A 12895-nucleotide genomic window follows, 5' to 3' on the forward strand; every position below is an offset into this window, starting at 1 on the left:
ATCACAATGTTACAAACAGAAAGGTCAAATGTGATAAACATAATCAATGCATTTTAAAATATATATATATTTCGCCCTTTAATAAACAAACATTACAACAGATATCTTAAGTTATGGTCGAACACTTTGTTTTAATGTATATTGAAATGCTGCTTTTGTTCATGAGACTAAAGTTAGGAGCATCTACAAATCGAGACATGGTAGAACGGGGAGTGTTTTTCATACCCTAATTAATGAAATTACTCTAGCTTCTGTTGCATTAAATAGTGTATACAGAATATACGAACTTTTATACCTGACATCACATTGAAAAATTAATGTTTTTATTCATCTGCATTATCATTAGTGAAACACTATATAATCTACAATGGAACGTTGCATGTATAACAAAGAGACATAAGGATCACTCATTTCTTTTGACGTCAATTAAATTAAAATATTTTATCAGAATATCTTGCACAATCACACACAAAAAGGTTTAAAATATATCATTTCTTATGAATAGTGGCGAACGCAAGGAGAAGCAAGATACAGCAAAATAAACTTTTACTATAAATAAACCATTGAGTCTTTGAAGGAAAAATTCAGAATATATTTATTATCTGAAAATAATATTACGGAACTATATACGCATCATTTTGTTCGACGACATTCTGTCATTTATCCAACAACGTAACCTCGTCGCTACAGAACTTCTGTGGTTACTGGTTAAAAAATTGTGACACGTGGTTTTCACAGGCTTCTTTTGCAATTAACTTTACACCATTCAGAGGGTTCTACGGAGACTAAAACAAATGATAGTCTGATGGCGTCAGGTGCGGGCTATACGATGGATGCATTAAAACTTTCCACCCAAGTTCTGTCAATTCCTGGCGAAGATGTTAAAGATGTATACAGTCTGGCATTGTCAACGTGGTATACGACACCCTTCCCGTCGACCAGTTCCAGCCATTCTTTTGAAATGCTAGGTGCATCCACGCTAATTGTCGGAAGTATAGATTGCGAGTCTGTCGTTCTGCCCGGCAGCAGCAGCTCGTTATTACATGATGCCCTTCTAACCTCACCAAACGCATAGCATAACCTTCTTGGCGCCAGTGTGGCTTGCCACGGACTATGAAGGTTCTCCTTCGACCACGATGTTTGTCGCCCACTGTTCTCGTAGATTATCCGCTTTCATCACTCGTGATCATCTGCTTCAGAAATGACTCGAGTCCGTTACACTTTAGTAGAGATATACTTGATCCAATAAATATTTTTGAGTTACATCACGTAGCACATAACGTTAAGCTTCTTTTTGTAACCGCCTTTCTTCAAATAGTTTGAACTGTCATGACTGTTATGCAGTGGTGCTGTTCTAATTTGTTAACAACCGGTTCTCTCTCTCTCTCGATATATATAATGTGTGTGGAATAGTGGATGTATAGGATGGATAGATAGATAAATATAATTCTCTTAGGAAACAAAGCATACAAGGTGGTATGACAAAATTATGAAGCACTGTGAATATTTTGGAAACTAATTGTCCAAGATAGATGTTTTGTCAAAAAGTATTGGGAAGTCCTTTATCCAGCAATGGATCGACAATATTGTTGATAATTGTATGTATGTGTTTCAAATATAAATAACGATCACCACCTCACTCATAAGATCCCAGTTCTCTTTCTTGATGTCTGAGCATTTGAGATTAGGGAATAAACTATTATACGTTGTTCTGAGAGATCATACGTTTAACAGTATAGCTATAAGCATTTCTAAAACGACACTTAAAATAAAATTTACCGTTCACCCTCCTTGGTATTAATCTTCTGGTATGTACAGAACAAAGTAGGGTTCATTAATAGGTCAATTGTTTTTGGCTGTGAAAAATTTGTACCAACAAGCTCTCCCTTCCAGCTGCGTGTGTGTGGGTGAGTTTATGACTGTATAACAAACGGTTCTGCGAACTCAAAATGTTTTAACAACTGGTTCTAGCGAACCGGCTGAATAGCACCACTGCTGTTATGATGGATGTTTAGATCATTGGCGATGTCATGACTGCTTACATGCTAGTCTTGCTCTATTCTTGCCAGAATAACCTCCACTGTTGCTGTCATTGGTCACCCACTTGCAAGGAGCATGTTTGACATCAAAATTTCCAGATTGAAAGCGGTTGACCACTTTTTAGTCGTTGCTTGTGATAACGTATCTTGCCCATAAATAGCACAAATTTCTTCATAGGCCTCTATTTACTTCTTTATAATCAGATATAAATATTGTAAAATGTAACCGTTTTGTGGAACGTTTACTCATTTTCATGACGTAATAGATTACGTTTCATTATAAGAATTTCAATACTTTTTAATTATTATTATGCAGAACGATTCCCTGAGATAACTACGAAATTCGTTTAAGAGGCATCTTTCCCTCTTTAGAGTACTCCCTTCTGAATGAAGTTGCTGACTTGATTCGTATCCAGATTGAACCTCCGTATAAGAGAAGTGGAGCCTTATCGAATTGGATTGTAGCTACGTTGGTGAAGATAATTCCCGTTTATATCTTTCAGTTTAAAAGCCAAAAATATTCCCCTCCCCCACTGTCTTCCTGTATCATTTATCTTCCTAGGATGAGCTGATACATTCATATTTATTTGAGCTTTAGATGTTACAGGTGCATTTGGAACAAGAGGTGTCCTCTGTGGTAAGTCTTTCATGAGCAGTACAATTTCCTCAGATCATTGTAGCTCAAATTTGTTGTGGTTGTGCAATAGGTGAAATGGCATTATCCGGAATTTTCAGATTCTTTCTCTTCTTTTCTCATCTTTTATTTGGTTGCTGGTTTAGTAGTACATTTCTTGGGTTGATAGGGAAGTCTTCTTCCGTGTAACGTGGGTTCCTGTCACCACGGCATGGCGCGTCCTCAGGTTGCGGATCGAGGAGAAGGCCTCTAGATATAGAGGTTAGCTGCGAATATACTGAATAAGCAGTCGCGGACAGCCGACTAGGAGTGGTCCTCCAGCTTGGGGGTTTGGGTTTGGCTAACAACCTCATCCTGTAATAAAAAAAAAAAGCACTTGTTCAGAAATATTCACAAAAGCCTCGGACAAGGACTGATAACTTGGCATGACCTCAGCAAAAGAAAATGGACATGAGATTTGGAACATGGAATATTAGAAGTCTTTATAGGGCAGGCGCGTTAAAATCCGTAACGAGTGAGTTAGCGAAATACAGGATGGACCTAGTAAGAGTTCAGGAAGTTAGGTGGGAAGGAAATGGATATGTGAATTCCAGAAATGTTACGTTCTTTTACGGGGAAGGAAATAAAAATCACCAGTTAGGAACAGGTTTTTTCGTTGATAAACGAATATTACCAGCAATTAAACGGGTTGAATTTGTTACTGACAGACTTTCTTTTATTACTCTTAAGGGATGGTGGTGTGATATTATTGTTTTAAATGTACATGCCCCAACTGAAGATAAGGATGATGATATAAAAGACAGTTTTTACGAAGAAGTGGAACGGATATTTGACCAACTCCCTCGATACCATATGAAAATTCTATTAGGGGATTTCAATGCGAAGGTAAGACGAGAGGATATTTTCAAACCGATTATAAGGAACGAAAGTCTGCATAAGGAAAGTAATGACAATGGTGTTAGACTCGTGAATTTTGCAACATCCAAAAACCTAATTTGAAGAGTACAAAATTCCCACATCGCGACGTTCATAAATACACTTGAACATCAACAGACGGAAAAATACATAATCAAATTGATCACGTTTTGGTAGATAGAAGAAGACAATCTAGCATAATTGATGTTCGGTCGTTTAGAGGGGCTGATTGTGACACTGATCACTACCTGGTAGCAGCGATCACACGAGAGAGATTATCGTTAAATAAAGGTAATATTCAATGTTCGAAAACGGAGAGATTCAATTTAAAGAAATTAGAAGAGAGCCAGGTAAGAGAGGAATACCAGATTGAAGTTTCGAATAGACTCTCGGCTTTAGAAGATTCGGAGTGCACTAATGTTGAGGATACCTGGATTGAAATTAGAGATAGCATTAAAATTTCAGCAAAAGAAAAGTTGAAACACGCGGAAATACGTAGGAACAAACCATGGTTTGACCAGGAATGCATTAGACTAGCAGAGAAGAGAAAACAGGCAAAATTACGCTGGCTACAAAATCCGAATGAAATAACTACACAAAATTTCACAGATATCAGGCGGAAAACTTCCAAAACTTTTAGAACAAAGAAACGCGATTTTTTAAAAGCTAAAATTAAGGAACTTGAAGATAATAGTAAAAATAAAAACATCCGGTACATGTATAAGGGGATCAGTGAATTTAAGAAAGGCTATCATCCTCGTGCTTATATATTAAAGAAATCTGACGGTACAGTTCTCACGGATACGGATAGCATCTTAAATAGATGGAAAGATTTCTTAACACGCAACCAAAAACTAGTGTGCGTAGAGAAAAGGAGATACACACCGCAGAACCGTATATTCCAGAACCCAACCGAATAGAAGTACACTGAGAAAAAAATTGTAGGTGGCGTACTTAAAAAGACAGGTTACATGTGTAATTCCTGTAGGTTTTGAACTTAACGTATAGCAGACGTATAACTGAAAACGCATGTTTTATAATACTTTCTGCATAAGTGTCTCATCTATACGTACTTTCCGTATGAAACAATGTAGACGGCCAGGATCTCACATACAAATGGATGTACATAAGATATAGCTGACGAAGGTAACATAAGTATATGTATGTGATATAAGGAAAACTATTAAATGTCAGACATCCTGCAACGGCATGATGTAACATCTAAGGGCAGTACCTATGTAGCGTACGGACAACGTATGCTCCGTACAGATTTCTATAGTAAGCAAGGGGGTTCCGTATATTTGTACAATATACTGCTGTCCGGAGAACGGACTTTTCTCTGTGTAGAAACCGCTATAAAGAAATTAAAGAAACACAAATCTCCGGGGATAGATGAAATTCCGGCTGAGTTAATTTTAGCTGGAGGCGAAAAATTGTGGAACAAGATACACAAACTCATTCTCCTTATCTGGAACAAGGAAGAATTGCCACAACAGTGGAAAGAATCAACCATTGTTCTAATTCACAAGAAAGGCGACAAAACTGATTGTAATAATTATCGAGGCATTTCTCTTCTGTCAACATCCTATAAAATCCTTTCAAATATTCTATTAGCAAGATTGACCCCATACGCAGATGAAATTGTTGGAGATTATCAGTGCGGATTTAGACAAAATCGATCAACTATTGACCAAATATTTACCATTCGCCAAATACTCGAAAAAAAGTGGGAATACAATACCCCGGTACATCAACTATTTATTTATTTTAGAAGACTTACGACTTAGTTAGGAGAGAAACATTATACAACGTTCTTACAGAACTTGGAATACCGAGAAAGCTAATTAGATTAATTAAGATATGTTTAAATGAATCCCAAAGTAAAGTCCGGGTAGGAAAATTTTTGTCCACGAGCTTTCACGTCGAAAATGACCTGAAACAAGGAGATGCGTTGTCACCATTATTATTTATCTCTGTTCTGGAATACGCTATAAGGAAAATTAAAGATAGCAACCAGGGCCCAGAGTTGAACCGTATTCACCAGGTTATGGCATATGCTGATGATGTAAATTTAATAGGGAATGATAGGAGAACAATAGAAAGAAATGCAGAGATCTTATTGTATGGCTGCGAAACATGGTCGCTTGCTATGAGGGAAGAGCATAGACTGAAAGAATTTGAGAACAAGATCCTCAGACGAATATTCGGACCCAAAAGGAACGGGATTGGGGAATGGCGGAAACTTAATAACGAGGAACTACATAATTTATACGGTTTACCCAACATTGTTAGGATCCTCAAGTCTAGGAGGCTTAGGTGGGCAGGTTATGTAGCTAGAATGGAAGAAACTAGAAATGCTTTCAAAGTGTTGGCGGTAAGACTAATCGGAAAACGATCATTAGGAAGACCTAGGTGCAGATGGGAGGACAATACTAAGATTGATCTTGCAGAGATAGGAATACAAAGTAGAAACTGGATGCAGTTAGCTAAGGATAGAAGTCAGTGGAGAGCTTTTGTGAACGCGGCGTTGAACCTCCGGGTTCCATAGGCCATAGAGTTAGTTAGTTAGTTATAGGGAAGTCTTCTTAGCATTTTCTTCTTTTTCCAGATTGTGACTCCCTGATTCATCCATTCTTGAATCCTTTTTGTGATTTTCTTATTTGGATTTATTTTTTATTAATGGGAGGAGTACTAGTCATCTTTCTCATATTCTTAAGGAGCGTGATCTGTTCTACGGCGGATCTCCTACTAAGAAAGACGACATTTTAAGTTTGCTGCCCAGCAATAAGAAAAAATAAAATATATTCTTTTCACTAACAAATTAAAAATACAAAGTGAAATCAAAGCAAATCTTAGTTGATATGTAAAACTGAGCATTACCAGCAGTTAAGCTACAGAAATGACATTTTACTAGAAGTACGGACGCCTGAAAACCTTTCATTAAACTGATTCATACTTATAAAGTATTAGTTATGGTATACATAATTGGCTTATAAATACGATTTGACTATGTTTTTATTTTAAAAATAAATATTACATCAGTTAATTCTTAAGTACTATTGCATAAGAAACACGAGAAGTTCTCTTATTTATTTGTGTATAGTATAAAATATGAATGTAAACATACACAGAATAATTATAGTGAACTATAGATTAAGCAATTAAATAACACTATTCTATATACAGGATGGGGCAAATAAAAGTGGCTCAGACGAGTGCATACGATTGGACGTGAATGTATGTATGCATGGAACCAAACCACGTGTACGCACACCTCCGGTCCAGATCTTAGTGCGGGCTGTGTCCAAGGGCGCCCATATTGTGATTTCCAAGGTGGGGCAAGTATAAGCGGCATTTCAAATGTAGTCTCAAATTTTGCGTTAACTATCTAAAAAATCTATTGGCTTTTCGATCTTCCGAACTAGAATTTTCTCTAAAGGGGGCGAGCGCCCCACAGTAGTAGTGGCCCCGTTATGGCCGAATGACTCATCCTCACTCTCTTTTATGACCGGGGTGAAAGGTCAATGACCTGGCCCAGGGTCAATGACCTAGGGGTACTTAGGACCACCCCCTCTAAATTTTGGTAGGGGTACCTTGGCCCATCCCCTAAATTTTGGCAGGGGTGCCTAGGACCACCCCCCTTAAATTTTGGAAATTGCCAAATCTAAAAATTTGGTATGGTAGCCTAGGACCATAGTATGTACCTCTATTAGTATTGGGTGTCTATGTCGTTCCCTTTTATGGGTAAAAAATTGCCAAAAATTCAAATTTCGGGGGTTTTTGACCTAATTTATCCCCTTTGATGAGGTGTTATTACCCTATATGGTTATATGGGCGTATACAGGGGTCCATTCCCTTTCATAAGACATGGGTATATTAATGCACCCCTTGAAAAATTTGGGAGGGGTACCTTGGCCCACCCCTTAAATTTTGGAAATTGCCCAATTTAAACATTGGGTATTATAGTACAGGACCCTAATATGTATTATGATAAATTTGGGCGGTCCACCTTGTTTCCTTCTAGGGGTACAAAATTGCCAAAAATATAAACGTAAGCAATACGTTGTACCACGTGTTTGGTTTTCGACCTAATTTATCTCCTTGGATGAGGTCCTATTACCTTATATAGTTATATGGTCATGTATAGGGGTCCATTATCTATCATAAGACATGGGTACATTGGTGCACCCCTTGAAAAATTTGGGAAGAGTACCTTGGCCCACCCCTTAAATTTTGGAAATTGCCAAATCTAAAAATTTGGTGTGGTAGCCTAGGACCATAGTATGTACCTCTATCAGTATTGGGTGTCTATGTCGTTCCCTTTCATGGGTAAAAAATTGCCAAAAATTCAAATTTCGGGGGTTTTTGACGTAATTTATCCCCTTTGATGAGGTGTTATTACCCTATATAGTTATATGAGCGTATACAGGAGTCTATTATCTTTCATAAGATATGGGTACATTGGTGCACCCCTTTAAAAATTTGGGAGAGGTACCTTGGCCCACCCCTTAAATTTTGGAAATTGCCCAATTTAAACATTTGGTATTATAGTACAGGACCCTAATATGTATTATGATAAATTTGGATGGTCCACCTCGTTCCCTTTTAGGGGGTACAAAATTGCCAAAATATAAACGTAAGCAATACGTAGTACCACGTGTTTGGATTTTGGTCGATTTTATCCCCGTTGATGAGGTCCTATTACCTTATATGGTTATATGGGCGTATACAGGTGTCCATTACCTTTCATAAGACATGGGTACATTAATGCACCCCTTGAAAAATTTGGGAGGGGTACCTTGGCCCACCCCTTAAATTTTGGAAATTGACCAATTTAAACATTGGGTACTATAGTATAGGACCCTAATATGTATTATGATAAATTTGGATGGTCCACCTCGTTCCCTTTTAGGGGTATAAAATTGTCAAAAATATAAACGTAAGCAATACGTTGTACCACGTGTTTGTTCTTTTGGCCCATTTATCCCTCTTGGATGAGGTCCTACTACATTATATAGTTATATGGTTATGTATAGGGGTCTATTTCCTATCATAAGACATGGGTATATTGGTGCACCCCTTGAAAAATTTGGGAGGGGTACCTTGGCCCACCCCTTCAATTTTAGAAATTGCCCATTTTACACATTTGGTATAATAGTATAGGACCCTAATATATATTACTATAAATTTGGGTGGTCCACCTCGTTCCCTTTTAGGGGTACCAAATTGCCAAAATTTTAGTACAACCACGTGTTTGGACTTTTGACCTAATTTATCGCCTTTGATGAGGTGTTATTATCCTATATGGTTATATGGGCGTATACAGGGTTCATTACCTTTCATAAAACATGGGTATATTAATGCACCCCGGTAGAGGTACCTTGGCCCACCCCTTAAATTTTGGAAATTGCCCAATTTAAACATTTGGTATAATAGTATAGGACCCTAATATATATTACTATAAACTCGTTCCCGTTTAGGGGTACAAAATTGCCAAAATATAAACGTAAGCAATACGTTGTACCACGTGTTTCGTTTTTTTTTTACCTAATTTATTCCATTGGATGAAGTCCTATTACCTTATATCGTTATATGGTCACGTATGGGGATTCATTTCCTATCATAAGACATAGGTACATTTGTGCACCCTGGAGGGGTACTTTGGCCCACCCCTTTAATTTTGGAAATTGCCCCTTTTACATGTTTGGTATTATAGTATAGGACCCTAATATAGATTAGTATAAATTTGGATGATTCACCTCGTTTCCTTTCATGGGTACGAAATTGTCAAATTTTAGTACAACCACGTGTTTGGTTTTGGCTCAATTTATCCCCTTGGATGGGGTCCTATTACCTTATATGGTTACATGGCCATGTATGTATTGGTCCATTTCCTATTATAAGACATGTGTACATTGATGCACCCGAGGGAGGGGATTCGGTATCATAGTACATGCCTCAACATGTATCATGATAAATTTGGATGGTCCATCTTGTTCCCTTTCATGGGTAAAAAATTGCTAAAATATAAACATAAGCAATATGTTGTACCATGTGTTTGGTTTCTGGCCCAATTCTTCCCCTTTGATGATGTTCTATTACGTTATATGGTTATATGGACATGTATATGGGTTCATTTCCTATCATAAGACATGGGTACATTGACGCATACTTTAAAAATTTGGGAGGGGTATCTTGACACATCCACTCGGTTTTAGAAATTGTTTAATATAAGCATTTGGTATCATAGTACAGGACCTCAATATGTACCACTATAAATTTGGATGGTCCACATCGTTCCCTTTTCATAGGTAAAGAACTACCAAAAATCAAATTTTGGAGGTTATTGATCCCGTCTTATAAGGTTTTAACGCGTTATATGGATATGTACAGAGGTTTATTACCTTCATATGTTTATGTTCCCTTTTAAATTTGGGAATTATCAAATAACAAAATTCGGTAAACGTTTTCTAGGACCCATTGGTGTCCCTCTTATGGCCAAATATTCAAAATTTAAAGGTTATTGACCGGCTTTATTATTGAATAAGTACAGGATTTATTACTTTTTTCATAAGACACAGGTGTGTTTGTGTACCAATCTTAAATTTTGGGAGGTGGTACATTTCTTATTGTCATATGAATAATTGGTAATTGTTCTTAGAATTGGGTGGTATCTCTTTCTTTGGGTAAATCATTGTGATCACATGATCAGTTATTGACCTATGATGGGATTAGGAGCCCAGGACATTGGTACATTTAAACTTTATAGGATAATTTGAGAATGCGTCATTGGTATTGATTATTACAGCCAAATATAAACGTAAGCAATACGATGTACCACGTAATTGACCTTGATGAGGTAGTGTACAGGGATACATAGCTAACCTTATTGAATCTTATGACTCATAGTCTTAAGGAAATACTGGCAAAGTTATTGTTGATGCAATTTGATTGGTGGATCACTATCTTTCGTGCAATCTGATTGGCTGATCACTATCTTTCGTGCAATCTGATTGGTTGCTGATGTTCAAATCTTTGCTGCATTCAGTTTTAAGTTTTGTTTAACATTTAAAAATCTTGGTTTCGTTCAACATTTTGCACTCACTGATAAATATGATCAAAACCGTTTATTTGTTAATCGAATAGTTAAAAACCGGATAAAGTTTGACGGTTAACCGTGAAACGTAAAATTTTTAGTTTGAATTTTTTGTTTGAAACTTTGCTTGAAAATTCTTGCTTTCAAATTTTTGTTTGAATTTTTTGTTTCAGAATTTTGTTTGAAATTTCTTTGACAACTTTTGTTTCAAAATTTTTTGTTTAAAAATTTTTCGTTTGAAATTTAAAAAAATTTTTGTATCAAAATTTTGTTTAAAATTTTTGTTTGAAATTTTTCGTTTCCAAATTTTTTGTTTGAAATTTTTTGTTTCAAAATTTTGTTTGAATTTTTTTGTTTAAAATTTTTTGTTGAAATTTTTTGTTTGAATTTTTTCGTTTTCAAGTTTTTCCGTTTCAAAATTTTTTTTCAAAATTTTGTTTCAAAGATTTTTGTTCGAAATATTTGTTTGTAAACTTTTTTGTTTGAAATTATTGTTTGGAAAATTTTGGTTTGACATCTTTTAAGTTTGTGCACTCATTAGTAAAGAACCGGAACTGTTTAGAACTAAAACCTCTGGCAACATTGTGGTGCACGTCAGAACATGATAATGCAACGACATCGGTTTTGCATCATCGTTCGAGTTAGTATTCATGATAACGTCATCATGGCTACTTGTCTGCAGTTTCTAAACACGCGTGATGTGATGAAATCATTTACCAAGATTACTGATTTACAACAGAATGTACCTCATAGAATCTTAGCTAGCCAAAAAATCCCTACAAAGTTTGGATTAAGAATCGTAGTGAAGCTTGAAAATGATAAGAATATAATTTTACCAGCAAGATATTTACCCATGGAACCGTCAAAACAAGAAGAACTGCTGCGTTTCTTAAATACTGGATCTGTATCTTTATGTTACAAAGGATTCTTGGGTCGAAGTCATCAGTACACAGCCAGATTCGTCAGCAATTGTGATTCAAACGACAGCACATCAGACATAGTTGTATGAATTTGGTTGGTCGGCATGACGTCAGCAACTGTGATGAAATCATGAATCAGCACATTCGACATCAGCAATAACTATAAACCAGCAAATACAGTGTCATCCCACGAAATCATTTGAGCAAGTGCTTTTCAGGAGGAAAGATGTGTACTTCTAACGATAAAGAGTTCATCTTCGCAAGCTATTATCCAATAAACAAAACATGTGATGATTGGTATCAGTGCTAGAACATTTGAACCAGTGATTCGATTGGGCAAAGCAGAACAATTTGGTGTACAACTGACCTGTGAAAAATGGCACGAATCCACCGAATGAACGATTATTTTGCATGATGAGCTAAATGTGACCATTGTCAAATCATTAGGCTCAAATCATGAAGTGGTCCTCGAAGAGAAGATGGTGCTGTTACGTAAAAAGAGTACATTCCATGTCAATCGCAACATGGTGTATCTAACGCAAACGGAATGGAACAAATTTATCAACGTATTTCAGTGTGTGAAACATGCAGTGGAAGTGTGCAACAAAACAAGTATATTCCTTCAAAAATGTGTTATGCATATTGTACAACATGTATCTAGATATTGTGATGGTTGTTCGTGGGTGCATACCTGTATTGATAAACAGTTTATTTGTGATCAAATGGACATTGAGTTTCCACCAATTGATATTGCATTAGACCTTAAAAGACTTCAATTGGAATTAAAATTATATGCTAAAGACAAACTAGTGCACGAAGTTCAAAATACATTGTATCGACAATATCCAGAACCACTATCTGGTATGGATGTATGTGGAGTGTAATAAAATGATCCATTTCAATGAAGTGTTTTTTTTCATTTCAAGTACAACCCCATGTTCTGACGTGTACCACAATGTTGCCAGAGGTTTTAGTTCTAACAGTTCCGGTTCTTTAAAAATTCGAAACAAAAAAAATTTTAAACAAAAAAATTTGGAAACGAAAAATTTCAAACGAAAAAATTTTAAACAAAAAATTTTCAAACAAAATTTTGCAACAAAAAAATTTCAAACAAAAAAAATGTTCAAACAAAAACTTTCAAACAAAAAATTTGAAACAAAATTTGGAAACGAAAAATTTTTTCAAACAAAAATCTTGAAATAGAAAAAAAAATTGGAAACGAAAAATTTTAAACAAAAAAATTGAAACAAAAATTTAGACAAAAAATTTTAAACAAAATATTTTCAAACAA

The 12895-nt window shown here is 36.0% G+C and overlaps 1 protein-coding gene across 4 annotated transcripts in view; it reads left to right on the forward strand.

Annotated features, from left to right (window-relative positions):
- The window catches only part of LOC145678690 (short transient receptor potential channel 1-like), a 124753-nt gene that overhangs the window by 80615 nt on the left and 31243 nt on the right, over positions 1–12895 (forward strand). The window lies entirely within an intron of this gene.

The sequence above is a fragment of the Thermobia domestica genome, chromosome 2, assembly GCF_964235325.1.
Source record: "Thermobia domestica chromosome 2, izTheDome1.hap1.1, whole genome shotgun sequence".
NCBI lineage: Eukaryota > Metazoa > Arthropoda > Insecta > Zygentoma > Lepismatidae > Thermobia > Thermobia domestica.